We start from the raw sequence: 16,499 nt of genomic DNA on the forward strand, positions 1-16,499 counted from the left end.
CAGTTGATTCCGTCTCTAAAATGAGTTTAAGATTTTGTGTGCTTGTGAAAGCTTTCGATTACTTCTGTAAATTGATCTGGAATTTACGTTCGTCATATCACCCGGGGTCACATCTTAAAATTGCAGTTTCATTGTCGATGAACAATGGAACAGGCAGGAAACAAAACACTTTGTTGTTATTGTTGGGTAAATATAGCCTCCGAGCTGGTTTTCCTTTTCTGAATTTTCTCCAAAGTATTCCTCCTCCATAAAGCTAACTGTAATCTGATCCTTAAAAAGCACTCTGCTAATTCGGATGCTGTTAGTAGTTGTAGAACTCCTCCGTCTGTCTTTCTGTTCTTGGGTGTGCTTATCACCCATCTCTTGTCTGGTTTTCTTTGTTGTGGATTGAATTTCCACATGCTGCTACACAATCCTGCAGCCTTTCTCGCCAACGATCTCTTTCCTGTGTAAGATGTTCTGCTCGCCATTGTTAAGCGCAGGCAATATGACCACATTTCCTCCAAGAAATTTCCTTCTGCTTCTCCTCTGCTTTATAGGTTTTTGACTACATTCATTTGTTCTCTTTAATATCCTCATTACACAAAGTATTATACTGCGGCCTCCTTTTTCCTTCCTTCTTTATGTAATTTAGTTGGCCATTTTCAGGGTCATATTATTTTTGTCACACTTAGGATTTGAAATCTGGCTACTGGTGATACTGAGAATTCATCTGGCCTGCTTCTCAATCCACTCTTCTTATTTGGGGAATGAAAGCACACTTGAGAGAAGAAATAGCCATTGTAGCCACTTCCCAGCACCTTCTGTAAAGGGGTTCTCTTTATTTCTCTTTTCTATTAGAATTGTAGACTTTGTAGCTAGATTTTCACTGCCATTGGCTCACCTAGCTGCCCCAAGCATCCTGCTGGCTACTCTGGCTTCATAAAAATAGTAGCTTACTTTTGTTGCTGGTGTTCAGTCGCTCAGTCGTGTCTCTTTGCGACCCCATGAACTGCAGCACACCAGGCTTCCCTGTCCTTTACACTCTCCCAGAGCTTACATTTGTACACGGCTCCATATTTTATAAAGTGCATTGGACTACATTATGTGACTCAAGTCTGACTTAAATGCAGTAAGTAAACATTATCATCCTTATTTTATAGATGAGAAACCAAGATATGGGAATGTTAAGAAGTTTTCTCAAAGCCACACCAACTGAGTGGCGGAAGTAGAATTCAGGCTTCATATTTTTCTTATATTGTCTTATATTTTATCAGCACTTATTGTGTTAGTCGCTCAGTCACATCTGACTCTTTGGGACCCCATGGACTGCAGCCTGCCAGGCTCCTCTGTCCGTGGGATTCTCCAGGCAAGAATAATGGAGTGGGTAGCCATTCCCTTCTCCAAGGGATCTTCCTGATCCAAGGATTGAACCTGGGTCTTCTGCATTGCAGGCAGCTTCTTTACCATCTGAGCCACCAGAGAAGCATTTCAGTTCAGTTCAGTTCAGTCGCTCAGTCGTGTCTGACTCTCTGCAACCCCATGAATTGCAGCACGTCAGGCCTCCCTGTCCATCACCAACTCCCGGAGTTCACCCAAACTCTTCTCCATCGAGTCGGTGATGCCATCCAGCCATCTCATTCTCTGTCATCCCCTTCTCCTCCTGCCTCCAATTCCTCCCAGCATCAGAGTCTTTTCAAATGAGTCAACTCTTAGCATGAGGTGGCCAAAGTATTGGAGTTTCAGCTTTAGCATCAGTCCTTCCAAAGAACACCCAGGACTGATCTCCTTTAGAATGGACTGGTTGGATCTCCTTGCAGTCCAAGGGACTCTCAAGAGTCTCCAACACCACAGTTCAAAAGCATCAATTCTTGGTGCTCAGCCTTCTTCACAGTCCAACTCTCACATCCATACATGACCACACTGGAAAAACCATAGCCTTGACTACACGGACCTTTGTTGGCAAAGTAATGTCTCTGCTTTTGAATATGCTGTCTAGGTTGGTCATAACTTTCCTTCCAAGGAGTAAGCATTGAGTCAAATTCTTTCTGGTTCTTAGTAATCAGTTTGTGACTTTAATTTTTTATTTTATTTTTTAGTTTGTGACTTTAAATAAAGCTAACAGAAAATAAAAAGGAAATAAAGGTAGGAAGAACCAGAATATCTAGAAGATGAAGATGGGCACATTTCTAAGTCCTAAGTCTGGACTATATATTTCTTCACTGATCAGCATAGAACTCATCACAAACTTACTGGCTTAAGATGTCCATTTGTGCTAAGTTGCTTCAATCAGGTGCAACTCTGTGCGACCGACCCTATGGACAGTAAGCCACCAGGCCCCTCTGTCCATGGGATTCTCCAGGCAAGAATACTGGATTGGGTTCCCATGCCCTCCTCCAAGGGATCTTCCCAACCCAGGGACTGAACATATGTCTCTTACATCTCCCACACTGGCAGGCACATTCTTTACCTAGAACCACCTGGGAAGTCCAGAGACTTATGACTTACCTACTTATTATCTCATAATTCAGATTTTGAAAGTAGTAAGCCACAGCTGGACTCCTGCTGAGGCTATCACAAGGCTAACATCAAGGCGTTGACCAGGTTGGACTCTCACCTGGAGACTCACTGAACTTGTGCATCCTCTTGGAGGCCTGATAGACCCTTCCTGACTCTAGTCCCAGGGATTTCCAAATACCTTCCACCACTGCCCTACAGGTCTCCCCAGCCCCAAGAATCCCCTTCCCATCACTGCCCATGTCTCAGTGCTGGGTGATTGCCTTAGCACCACCCAGTGACGGCCACCATGGTCCCTGCTCCCCGGTGAACCTGAGCCCTCTTCCCCAGGGACCCAGCCAGCATCCCGCCTGGCTCCCACTCCTTTTCCCACATAGCAGGAGATGATGAGTTACACCTGGGCTCAGCTCGGGATGCTCCTGGGGCTTCCTCTCCATTTCCTGGGTGGATTCAGATAAATGAAAGTGTCTCCTTCCCAGTATCTCACTACCCACTTGGCACCTTCTAGTCATTCTCCTTTCTGATAGGATGACCACACTGAATCTCAAGCTTGTTTGTTGAGCCGGGTGACAGACATCACGGGACCCAGCCAATACTACAGACTATGATTCTCTGAAAAGAATCCCATAGCCCACTTGCCCCAGGAAAGGGGTCTTTTATAATGACACCTTTAAAATGTTATAATAGTAAGTGCTCGACATTTTTTTAGGTGCCTGTCTGTATATAAGGATCCTGGCGATCCTACAAGTGAAGTTTTATTAGACAGATTTTGCCTACGAAGATTTTGAGGCTCAGAAAGTTCAAAGAATTCGCCTAAGGATACAGCGCCAATGAGAGACAGAAACATCTCAGTTTGCACCTCTTCCACGCCTGTGAGTACTTGCGCTTAAGGGGAAGATAACCCGCATACTATCAGAATGCCACAAACACAATGGGAGAGTGTCACACCGTCACACGTGGGCTCCCAGGCGCTTAAGTCACACTTATGCATGTTTAACGTTTTGATTCAGGAAACACTCTGCCACCGGGGGTTCCCTCGCTTCTGCTCACGTTCCATCAGCCCTGCTGTCACTCACACATCCCAACGCATTGTTTCACCATGACTGAAGCAACAAAACAACTCTTGCAACAGTTGCCACACAGCGCCATATGGGAAAGTCACGTGTGGTGTGTGTGTCTTGGACAACAGCCGTGCGCCTGCTTCCTGTGCGGATGCACGGGTGGGTGCACTTGGTGGGGATGTTTTTCGAGCTGTATGACTGAGTGTTTGGGGGTAGATCTAGGATCTGGGCAGGCCTTTTGACTGGGAGCCCCTTACTCTCAAGTATAAAGCAGATCTATAGCAGAGAAGGCTTGCGGTGGGAATGGATTCCTTTGCTCTGACCCTGTTGGCTCAGCATTGCCATTTTACAGCTCCCCATGAAGACCGCTGGCAAGTCAGTCCTGGTACCCGTCAAGAGGACTGTTCCTTTCCAAGGGAACCTTCCTAGCCTACGACCTTAGCCTCAGACTAAGTTGGGCTGGCTGTGTTCTGCATCCACCCTCCTTTCCATGGTGGATTAGATGGGATTTGGATTCAAGGACAGTCATCCCACAGACCCATCAGCAGCTGATGAAGTGATCAGGCATGAAGCGCTCTTCACATCTGAAGAAATGGTAGATGAAGAGGCCAACCAGGGTCTCATTCTTGGAAATTTGAACTGGAAATTGGAGAGTATCAGCCAGTTGGTAGAAAGAGAAAACAGCACGCAGAAGGCAAGAGAGTGGCAGAGCCCCACTCGTGGGGCACAGGGGACTCTCAAAACAGATGTGGGAGAGAAGATAGTCCAGCACCCAGAGCTGCCCAAAGTCTCCAACATCCTCCCCATAACTCCCTCTGACACCTTATTGGACTTTTTCTTTCTGCTTGTGTATTCCAGTGAGATCCTAATCACATTAATTGTATTAGGATGACGGGCAGCAAGTTACAGAAAACCCAACTAAAAATGGTCTAAATAAGAAAAATGATCCTTTTTTATCACTTAAAATCCCAAGAGTTCCCCCGCCCCCTTTCTCATCTCAACCCCTCACCCTAGCCACCACCCAAGGTCAGTTCATTTAGTGGTTCAAAAGTGTCGTGAAGACTCCAGGTGTTTCCTGACTTTCTCCCATCACCCCAATATGCTGCTTGTCCTTCTAGGCTAGCTTCTTCCTTTGTCCAGGAAGATGGGGGCAGTTCCCGGTAATGATGTCCAGAGACGAAAAAGGATGCGCTTTTCCTGTGTCTATCAACTCTTCATCACCTCCCCAGTCTTCCATCACATCTGCTTGGCCAGAATCACGCCTGATGCCCATGCCCAAGTCATTACCTGGGGCCAGCAGGGAAGAATTCAGCCTCCCCTGACTGGCACCACACTAACCCAGACAGTGCCACATTTCAGCTGGCCAGGGGATGGGCACAGCACTGTCTGCTCCACTTCATACCTCAGGCACCTAACAGTGAAGTTCCACTTCATGAAATGAATTGGTTGCCCTTCTTTCCAACTCAAAGAGTCAGCTAACACTGAGCTCATCTTTAGCAGGTACACGTTGGGGAGTTCAGTGAGTTTATAAATACAGTTTTGTGTGGGGTCCTAAAGTCTCCATTCCTTCCAGTGTTTCATGGGTGCGCGCACACACGCATGCGCGCACACACACACACACACACACACACACACACACGGAGTTAAGAGACTCTGAGGAACGGCCTTTCACAACTGCAGCTAACCACTGAAACTCCTAGTTCACTTCTTGCCTTCTTAGGCCCCTAAGTCAGCAGTCAGCCTTTGGGAGGCAGGGCCTGTATTTAGCCTATAGGGATGCTTTTCTGGACCAGGGGGTCTTCCAGATTTCAGAGTGCATCACAGAAAGGGCTGGAGAGCCCCTTAAAGCAAAGCCTGCTGGCCTCCGCCTTCAGAGCATCTGATTCAGTAGGTCTGGAACCACGTGCCTTTCTGATAAGTTTTCAGATGATGTTCCTGCTGCCAGTCTGTGGATAAGACTTTGAGAATCGCTGCTCTAGGGCCAGGAGTGCCCATCTTCCTTCCATCTAGAAGGGAAGTATCTAAGGAGGGCACTGGGCCACTCACATCGTTTCTTCTGCAGTAAGGGGAACCTGCGTCCTTCTCACTTGCTGTCAGCCCCTCTCCGGGCAGTAGGGATTCCACGGCCTAACTCTCAGAGAAGCAGAGGCCATCGTGTCCGGCAATGTCAGAGGGTGGAAACCCGGCCCCCTGCCACCGGAGGAAAAGGAGAAGGAACTTGCATGTCTGTTAGCGTCTAGCTGGGGACAGGGGCCCACAGCCTCAGGCCTTTCCCCGCTGTGTGCTCTCCCGTCCGTGAAATGGCCTGTCCAGTTGGCTACATACGGTTGCTGTGAGCATAAAGAGGAAAGGTGGGTTTGAAACTGCCCAGCCAAATGCAAAGCTCTTTATGATCTGCAGTCTTATTAATCAAAAAAAGGTAAGTCAGGGCTGTGTAAAGGCTCCTGGGGAAGAGGGGCGGCCCGGGTCAGTTTCTGGGTCCCCGTGCCTGTCTCCCTGGCCAAGCAGGTGTTCACTCTCCATAAGGCTGCGCCCCCCACCCCACACCCCCAAGCGTGTGCACTGGACCGCGGCCATCCCCCAGGCCCCCATGACCCGCGCGTGCGCGCGTGGATCGCACAACAGATTGACTACAAGGCCTGCGTTTCCCCGTCCTTCCCCATCCTGCTCCGGGATCCCAGCCGCGCGCCAGGGCCGTGGAGCTCCGAGGCGACGAGAGTCCAGGGAGAAAGCCCGCGTTTCCCTCCCGCCCTCCGGGGTCGGAGAGCGGGCTGGGGATTGGGCCGCCGCCGGAGGACCAGGGGCAGGCGGCTTGGCAGAGCCGCCATGGGGAGGGCCCCTTCAGCGCGGCTCGGCGGAGCCCTGGGGCAGCGCCGGCTCTTCCCAACATTGTTCAGCATCCCGCGTCAGCCTTGGCCGCGGCCCCTGGCGCGCGCCGGCCGCTTTTGGCCGCCTTGGCCCCGTCTGAACCCTGCGGGCCGCGGGCCAGAGCGGGCCGAGCGCCGCCGCGCCGGGCCCCTCTCCCGACGCCTCCCGGCCGCCCGGGACGGCTTCTCCCGGCCTCCCTGGCCCGCCTTGGGCTTCCCCCAACCCCAGTCCTCGCGCCGATCGTCCACGGGTGCAAAACCCCGGGGCTGGGTTTACGGGTTTGCGGGCGTATGAGCGGCCGGGGCTCCCTGCGCGCGCCGCCGCTCCGTACAGGGACGCGCGCAGGGGGCTGCCCCACCGAGCCCATGCCTGGCGCCCAGGGGTCCATCCTGACCTTGGGCTCAGTGCTCCTGGGCGCCCAGGCGGGAGCCGAAGGGCCGCCGCAGGGTGGAGAGGCCTGTGGCCGCTCTGATGTCTTCGGGCGCACAGTTTTGGAGGTCCCTGCGCGCCCCTCTGGGCTCCAGCCGGGCGAGGTTCCAGATGTGTGCAGCTGTGCCGCGCGCGGGCTTCCCCCTCGGTGGGGGCCGAGTCAGAAGCGGCCCCTGCTGCTCTCTGTGTGAACCGGGTGGGGAAGCTTTGCGAGTGCTGGCGTATGGCCATAAAATGTTATGGGGGAGTGAAGGGCCTTTGGATGAGAAGTTGAAGGCTTGGGTTGAGGATGGGATCTTGGTGTCACCATTTATTTATCAGCTGCCCAACCTTGAGAAATACAATCTCCCCCATTTTCTTGATTATACGTAATATAGCTATCATGGCAGTACTTCTTATCTTCTGTACATTATTTTTTTTCTTTCCAGCAAGACACAGGGTCGGTGTTACCCACGTTTTGCAGATGAAGTGGGATCCGTCCATGCCTGCCAAGGTTACACCAGGGCTGAGTGGGGACCTGTGACTTGAAATTATCTCTAATTCCAGAGACTGGACTGTGAGGATGTTGATGGGAAATGGAGAATTTCTAAAATGCAAAAGAGTGATAGACACCATTCTCTTCCAGCTGCCCTCGGTGCCTGGAGTCCAACCCGCAGGCATGACCCTTCCGCCTCCCTAACTCCACAGTGACACTTCCTTAGTATAGCTGGTGAAGAGGCAGGGGTTCAGGGTGGGGACCCCTGACAGTAAGCCTCACCTGGAGCCAGAACCAGAGGGGGCCTCGCCCTCTTCCCATCCACATCCTTGGCGGTGTTCTTGAAAAACCAGATTCTCTGCTGTGGAGTTTCCTCTCCACCTTCAGTTGGGCAAAAGCATTTCCTCCTGTGTGTAGAGGGAAGAAGTGGCCCAAGGTGGTCCATACAGTCATTCTGGACCACCCCTCCCCAGAGCCCACCCGCCATCGAGACCCTTGGGAGTCTGAAAGTGCCTCAACTTTCTCATCTGTGCTCCAGCATTCACTTTGCTGATAAAAAGGTCGGAATGCTGGAGAGAAAAGGGCCTGGGTGCCAGAGAAATCTGGGTGCTAGTCCTTGGTAAAACGAAAACTTCTAGCAATACTACAACCAGTCTTGCCTCACCCCGGGAGAGTTGTGGTGAGACTCAGAATGGATACTGGCACACCAGGGCTTCGGGAAGTGTGAAATGCCTCACACGTTCACACAAGGCGCTGGGAACAACAGGGATATAAAAATGAATGCCATCTGGGAATCTTCCAGGCTGGCAGGGGAAATAAAAATGGCTATACACATAGTCAAAACATAAGACTGCGAGCAAGTGCTACAGCGTATACCCCAGGGGTACTGTCCTACCCCGTTTCTGGAATGACAGAATGTGCGTGCATCTGGCTCAAGGCTCACAGTCCTCCCCCAGCTGCACGGGCACTTTGTCCACACCATAGCTCTAGCCCAGTCATCCCCGTCTCCAGTGAACCCCCTTCTTTCCATTAAAGTGGGTCTATGGCAGGGATATTTTCCCTCTTTTCTGGGGGGAGATTAGCTTCCTATTGCTGCAGTGACAAATTACTACAACTGTAGTGGCTTAGCATGTATCTTACAGTTCTGAAGGCCCGAAGTCCAAAATTGGTCTCACTGGGGTTAAAGTCAAGGTGCCAGCAGGATTCTGTTCCCTCTAGAAGTGCTAAGGGAGAACCCATTTCCTGCCCTTGTCTGTTTTTTGGAGGGCATCTGCATTGTGACTTGCGTCCCTTCCTCCGTCTTCAAAGCCATCAGTGTTGAGCTGAGTCTTCCTCACCTCGCAGTGGCTCCAAGCTCTGCTTCCACTGACACACCTTCTGACTCTGACAGGCTTCCCCCCTCCTTGTAAGGCCTCTTATTACATTGGGCCTACGTGGCTAATCCAGGATAATCTCTTTAAGATTCTTAATGTAATCACATCAGTAAAGTTCCTCTTGCCGAGAACACATTCTCGAGTTCCACAGACTAGGTCCCCAGCATCTTTGAAGGGGGGCCACTTGGCAGCGGGAGGAGGGGCGGAACTGGGGCCTCAAAACATTTTTCTAAGGAGAAATATCAAATGTTCAACTCTCTCCAATCAAGAAGTGGGAATTTGCTGTGTGACACCGAGAGCTCAACCCAGTACTCTGTGACAACCTAGAGGGGTGATATGGGGTGGGATGGGGTGGGATGTTCCGGAGGGAGCAGATATATATATACCTATGGCTGATTCATTGTGATGTGTGGCAGAAACCAATACAATATTGTAAAGCAATTATCCTCCAGTTAAAAAAAAAAAGAAGTAACATAGCAACTTCTCCTATAAATGTGACAAACTTTGCAAAAAAATATACCTCTGCCTTTCTTCCTGTATCCATTTAACATCAGATGCCCTGCTACGAGGGAAGAAGAAATAACGAAGAGCCACAGACATAGACTCCGCATAAAAGAACAAGGGGGAAGCTCAGCAGGTTGGGAAATTGTAGCATGTGCCTCATTGGGAATGGAAGTTACAGGCCTTTGAAATGATTAGTTGTTAACCATTGTTCACAGCTCTTCAGCTGCTCTACTCTGCAATCTTTTGGCGCCATTCATTTCTAAATATTCTTAAAGCATCAATAGAAACCTTGGCTCCTTTTCTTTACCACAAGAACTATCTGGAAAATAAAAAATAAAATAAAAATGGTGCTGCTCTGATTGAAGTGGGCACATGGAATCCCTCAAACAGTCTGTCAGATTCTAGGAACATGGTTTGAAATCTGTTTTGTGAGATCGTTTCTCTGAGTGAAATAACAAAAATAAGTTAGAAATTACCGTTCAGAGCACTAGGGAAAACACCATGTTGAAAATTACTTCTTGGAAGAAAAAGCAAGGAACACAGTATTCTTTCAAGAACTGGCTCTTGTTCTGAGACTTGATTTCCCCAGTTTTGCCATATAACATAGGTGCTTCCATGTCATAAGCCTTTAGTTACAAGAGTAAAAGGGTCAGTGTGCAATATGTTGAAAAGTACATAAATCCAGAAACCAGATGGGAGGAGCTCTGCCCATTCATTCATTCATCCTGTATTTACAGAGTGCCTATCAAGGGCTTCCCTGGTGGCTCAGGTGGTAGAGCATCTGCCCGCAATGTGGGAGACCTGGGTTCGATCCCTGGGTTGGGAAGATCCCCTGGAGAAGGAAATGGCAACCCACTCCAGTACTCTTGCCTGGAAAATCCCATCCATGGATGGAGGAGCCTGGTAGGCTAGTCCATGGGGTTGAAGAGTCGGACAGGACTGAGCGACTTCACTTTCACTTTATCACGGGCCCAGGCACAGTCTAGGGGTAGAAAAGGCCTCCGGGTAGAGAAGCAGGGAAGTGTGGCACGGGCTATCTGGCCATGCTGTTGGACAGGGCTCTGTGCGTGAGGCACAGGGGAAGGCCTGGAGAGCTTTCCAGAGGAAATGGCGTGTGAGCCTGGAGCTAGAAGACACGGAGTTGCCCGCGGAGACTGGGGCTGCAGGAGGCTGGGCTCACTGGACCTGGCCAAGCCCAGAGACAAGAGAGGCGAATGGAGTGGCTCTGCTGCCGAGTGAGTAAGCAGGGGCTGATGATGCCGCAGGGTCATGAGGCTCTTTGAAGGAGCTCGAACTTTCTCCCAAGAGCTAGGGGAACCATTACAGGCTCCCAAGAACTGACTCATTGGAAAAGACCCTGATGCTGGGAAAGACTGAAGGCGAGAGAAGGGGACGACAGAGGATGAGACTGTTGGATGGTATCACTGACGCGATGAACATGAGTTTGAGCAAACTCCGGAGTTGGTGATGGACAGGGAGGCCTGGTGTGCTGCAGTCCATGGGGTCGCAAAGAGTCGGACACGACTGAGTGACTGAACTGAAAGTAAGGGCTCACAGGGTAGGGTTTGCTCCTTGCCAGCAAATTCAGTGACCTTGGACAACGTGCTCTCCCAGTTCTCCCATCGGTGTCTGGCTGATCCCTGGCGTCGTTCCCGCTCTGACCTTGGGACTCGGTGAGCAGTAAGTCCAACTGGCCCGCCGGTCCCTCCGTTCCTGCGGCTCTCTCTGTACCATGGACGCGCCAGTGGTCCTCGCCCCAGGCCTCCCCTGCCCGGTCGGTGCGACTTCTGAAAATCGAGGCGGCCTTGCTCAGCTTGGCGCTGACAGGCGGTCGGTGGACCCGAGGACGGAACGTCACAAGGCCAGCCGGGCGGCCAGAGGCCGCGGAAGAGAGCGGCCCCGAGATTTAAGGCGCAGCGGCTGCTTCCTAAATTTAGGAAGAATTCTTAAAAGCCCCCCACGCCACCGCAGGCCGCCGCCTCTGATCGCGCCCCTGGGGCCTCGGAACACGGCCGCCGGGTCTCCGCAGGGCGGACACCGGCCCCGTGTTCCCGCTCGCGGACCTCAGAGCCAGCCCTCCCAGGAGAGTGGCCCGGGGTAACCTCCACAGCCAAGGCCGCCGGAAGTGCGGCTCTCAGGCGCGGGGCCGGGGGCCGCCTCGGGTGTGCGCAGGCGCGGGCCGGGCGCGCTCGGGAAACAGGGCGCGAGCGACCGGCGCTCCCGCGGCCCGCGGGCGCCCCCCAGTGGAAGCTGGGCACCAGGGCACCCCGCGTGCGCCCATATGCGGCCGGCGCTGGCCGCGAGAGGATGGCAGGCAAACCCCAGGCCGGGAGCCCAGCCAAGCGCTGTGTTTTTCCAGGTCCGCGCGGGGACCAGGAGACTGCGTGTTTGTTCGGTGGGAATAGTTTACTGGAAAACTAGGCGGAAGGTACCCTGCAGATCAGCATGGACTGTATTGTTTGGGAGTCAACAGCCTGTAAAGTACATGTCAGGTGACCGCAGTGCTGGGAACCACCGCTCCCTCCTCCCTGACCTTGAGCGAGGCTCTGGGGGAGGACGAGGGAGGCAGCGGGGTGCGGAGGGGCGGGGTCAAGACTTAGAAGTGACTAGCCTGTTGTTGTTCAGTCGCTCAGACTCTTTGCGATCCCATGGACTGCAGCACGCCAGGCCTCCCTGTCCTTCACTCTCTCCCGGAGTTTGCTCAAACTCATGTCCATGGAGTCAGTGATGCCATTCAACGATCTCATCCTCTATCATCCCCTTCTCCTCCTGCTTCTGTTTTTCCCAGCATCAGGGTCTTTTCCAATGAGTCAGTTCTTTGCATCAAGTGGCCAAAGTATTGGAGATTCAGTCTCAGCATCAGTCCTTCCAATGAATATTAAGGACTGATTTCCTTTAGGGTGGACTGGTTTGATCTCCCTGAAGTCCAAGGGGCTCTCAAGAGTCTTCTCCAACACCACAGTTCAAAAGCATCAATTCTTCAGCACTCCGCCTTCTTTATGGTCTAGCTGTCACATCCCTACATGACTACTGGGAAAACCCTGGCCAGCCCTCAAATTCCACCCCCTAGGTCTATGAACTGGGGCTGACGCCCTCCCCTTTGCCCACCCTACAAAGACATAATGCGTGTAGACTAAGAACAATTCCAGAGAGGCAAGCTTTCTGCAAGGTGGGAGTGAAGATGGAGGGGCTGCTGGGGACTTGTCCAGTCACAATGATGTCTGAAGGGTATCCCACAAGGGGGGCTTAGCTGTGGAGAGTGGACCCCCACAGGACAGTGATTGTTGTGTGCCCTAGTCCACTTAGGCAACCACACTGCACACAGTTAGTTCTCTTGAAGTTCGTCGTGCCAGCTAGCTAGGCAGGCCGAGTCCTCCCTGAGCCTGAGTTGCCCTTAATCTTCTATGATCCCTCCTTGTGCTTTTCTCCGGCAGTCAGTTTGGAATGTGTTTTCTCTCCTTGGAGATTCCAAGATTATTTACAAAAAAGCATTGCTGGCCTCTGCCCATGCTCAGTTCCACCTGTGTTTCTAGACTATGTGCTGGGAAACGGCTTCCTAAGGGCTTCCCTCCATTTTCATGTTCTTCCCGCTGCTGAGTCTGTGCCTGGAGTTGGTGAGGGGAAAGCAGCTTCAGGCATGAAGGTACGAACTCACCAAGGTTTTGCCACTTTGGGGGAAGTCATGCCTTCCAGCCTAGGGCATTTCTTGTATCTAGTTTCTGAACATTCATCCTGGCTGCAGGGATCTGTGATTTACGATGTAACCCCATCTCACCTGCTTCCCCATAGGTTATCAGAGGCCTGGTGATGGAGGCTCCCATAACAATGAGAGGGACAGAACATGAGTTTGGAAGAGTCACCGCGTGACTCTTTATGGTGACACCCATGTTTCATCTTTCTCAAGAAATGTCTAGACTGGATGACCTCACTGGAGATCTTCTGGCACACAGCCCTCAGGACAGAGAGGGACAAACTGAGACCCAGAGAGGGGAAGTGACTGGCCCGGGTTACTCAGCAAGCTGGCAGCCGACCTGGAAATAGGTCTCGAGTCTGACACCCAGTTTATTCATTTCTTGTACACATTGGTTGAGGGCCCGCTGTGAGCTGGGCATGGTGCTGGGTGCTAAGGATGCAGCTGTGAACAAAAGGAAATGACTGCCTAGACCTTATACCCTCTGGTGTGTATGTGCGGGATCGTGGGTAGACAGCCAGACTTGTCCCATCACGGTATGCAGTTAGAAGTGCCGCCAAGCTCTGTGCTCCTTCCTGGAGAAGATGGTCTTGAGGGTTGGGAGGAGAAGCCCGCTCATTCACTTGTTAAATAAATACTGGTGGCGTCTCACTGTGTGTCAGCTGCTCTGGGGGACACACACAGCCCTACGAGCAAGACCCGCCTTCTGAAGCTGCCCGATCAGCAGGGCAGAGACATGTCTCTTAGCGTCTCTACCTGCACTTCTATGGTTTTTATGCTTATTGCTTTCCTCTCCAGCTCTCCTCCTAAAAAAGAGGCTTGTCGAAAACTCTGATTCTGAAATGGTGCCAACCTTTGCCCCAGAAGGCTTCTCACATCCAGTCACTGTTACTGACTTATTGATGGACATCGTCCAGTGGCCTTGGGGAGGTGGTGGGCAGTCCAGCCACAGCCTGTAATGAGGAGAGACAAGCCAGCATCCACCCTGCAGTGAATAATAGAACAAAAAGCTCTCGACGCCTGCAGGATCAAAGCGCAGGACCCCCAGTGTCTCTGGGTTAAGTAGATCAGCAGAGGGGCTGGGGCAGGCGGGGGGCACCTTGGACTTTCTGGGAGGGAGGTCTGGGTTATGGAGGAAACTTCAGCTGGAGAAGGGGTTTCTGTGCTTTATGGAATGTTCTTCTGTGGCTCTCTGCACCTTCCCTGATCGGGGCTCTTCCCTCTACCCTCCCTCTCTACCACCCCCTCCAGGCCTAAAGAGATGGAGTGGGTGAGGAGGAAAGACTGGATGTACCGGGAGTTGGGAGACACTGGATCCCTGAGCTTAGACAACACTGAATTCCTTCCGGCCCTCTGTCTTCCCTTCTGTACCATGAGGAGGTTGGAATATGATCCTGAACTTTCTTCTTGCGTTTGTAAGCTGTGTTTCTCTAAAAAGAGGTGGAGAGAATCCATTGTTTAGGATCCTTGTCCAGTTACTTGCAGGCCAGGCAGAGGGCTCGTCAGATCTTTCCTGGGTCCCTCCTCAAACTCAGCCTCTGAACCCCTCTTTCTCAGGGGCAGCCAGCAGGAGGTCAGGCAGGAGATCTGTGTTATTTACTCCCTCACCCCGTCTATGCTCAGTGGAGAAACCAGCAGCAATCTCAGAGTAAGTTTTTTTGGGGGAGGCTGAATTATTATTTGTATTTTTAATCTTAAAAGAATGTTTAAAAATATTGATATTAATGTTAGTGCCTGAAAATACACATGCAGTTCTAGAGTCGAAGACCTCGGTGGTACGCGGTGCTGCAGGCAGCTGTGCAGATGTTTATCTTGGGCAGGAAGACCCCCCCCACCCAGGGTCCTCCACACTCGCTGGCTCTACCACACCCTATCCGCTCCTTATAAAAGTGTGTGTGTGCGCATGCGTGCCTTTGTGCCCTGTGTCAGCCTGAGTCTTGACCCTTTTATCTCTCCTCCTCAGTAAGCTGGTAGAGGAGGTAAGTATATAATTAGAGGAGGAAATATGTCAGTCAGGAAATAACTCATTTTACTAGAGGAAAGTCATTAAAAACCCTTCCTTTTGTTTGTGAGCACAGGGACCTCTGGGCAGGTAAGGAGTCGCAGAATAGAGCTGGGGTCGGGGGTCGGGGCAGGGAGAAACAGGCTGTTATTCAAGACAGACAATCCCATGTTTGATAGACACCCAAGACTCGACCCATGGAACCCATGGGTCCACTCAGCCAGAGCCTGGAAGTGTACATACACACTGCTCAGACTTGTGTGGTGACATGCCTGGACACACGTGTGCCCTCGGCATCTTTACACAGACATTCAGTGTAGAGTGGAAACCCAGTGTTATGGTTGAACGGTGTCCCTCAGAAAGCTACGCTCCCAGCCTAACCTTGTGTGAATGCGGCTTTATTGGCAACAAAAATCGGCCGTGTCAGCTGTGAAGGTGCGATCACACTGGAGTAGCGTGGGCCCGGATCCAGCGTGACTGGTGTCCTTATACAGAGAGGAGAGTTAGGACGCCGACAGAGACAGACAGGGACGATGGCCACGTGGAGTGACGCTGAGTGATGCTGCTCTGGGCTAAGGGAAGCTGGACCTCCAGCACCTGAAATAACCAAGGACGCACTCGCTCACAGCGACTCGGGAGGGCGTGCGGCCCTGCACCACCTTCATTTTGGCCTTCCAGCCTCAAGACTGTGAGAAAATAAACTTCTGTTGTTTTAAGCTGCGATGCCTTGTTATGGTGGCCCTAGGATCCAAGGTACTAAGAGTCCGGGGCGTGCCCACACCAGGCGCGCCCAGCGCCTCCGGCACAGACAGCAAGAGACAGTCTGTAGGATGCGTCCCTCCGCAGCCACACCCTCCGCCGGGAGCTCACACCAGCGGCCTTAGGCCCCCACTATCCTGAGTGCCGCCAACATTCCTTGTGCAGTCCTCTTTGCTGAGCTCTGTTCTACACCCTTGAGGTCCATGAATTGAATCTTTTAAACTTTTGTTTTGTTTTAATTTTTACTATGTTGTGTTGGTTTCTGCCATACAACAACCCGAATCAGCCATAGTTGATCCCTCCCCTCCCTCCCCTCCACCCCCACCCCACTAGGTCATCAGGGAGCGCCAGACTGGGCTCCGTCTGCCACACTGCACGTTCTCCGCAGCTGCCCACCGCACACGGGCGGGGCCGTGTGTGTTGAGGCTACTTCCGTGCGTCCTACTCTCTGCCTCTCCTGTGTCCACAAGTCCACTCCCTACATCTGCGTCTCCGTTCCTTCCCTGCCAACAGGTTCACCAGTACCTTTTTTCTAGATTCCTTATCTATCTCTTCATATAGGATGTTTGTTATTAACTGAATCTTAACAAGCGCAGGAGTTTTTCCCATTCACCGATGAGGAAACAGCGGCACCCAGAGGTTGAAGAACTTGCCCAGGTTCTCTGGGGGCAGAGAGCTTGGAGGCTGGTGTAGATCCTGCTTGCGTCTGCGGCACCTGGCGGATGACTCTTTTCTTGAGGTTCTGGTAAGGCTTGTATCCTGAGCAGGGCTGGACTGTCTCTTCAGCTGCCTCGTGAGTCTGGGGCTGTGATGTCCAAAGCCAGAGCCCTGGCACAAAGGC

The 16,499-nt window shown here is 51.9% G+C and overlaps 1 long non-coding RNA gene across 1 annotated transcript; it reads left to right on the forward strand.

Annotated features, from left to right (window-relative positions):
- The first annotated feature begins 10,807 nt into the window (after positions 1–10,807).
- On the forward strand, positions 10,808–13,548 carry LOC120880398. The gene is made up of 2 exons (XR_005725028.1): positions 10,808–10,886; positions 12,996–13,548. It is a non-coding gene; the product is annotated as an uncharacterized LOC120880398 (long non-coding RNA).
- The last annotated feature ends 2,951 nt before the right edge of the window (positions 13,549–16,499 follow it).

Source organism: Oryx dammah, unplaced genomic scaffold (genome assembly GCF_014754425.2).
Source record: "Oryx dammah isolate SB20612 unplaced genomic scaffold, SCBI_Odam_1.1 HiC_scaffold_21, whole genome shotgun sequence".
NCBI lineage: Eukaryota > Metazoa > Chordata > Mammalia > Artiodactyla > Bovidae > Oryx > Oryx dammah.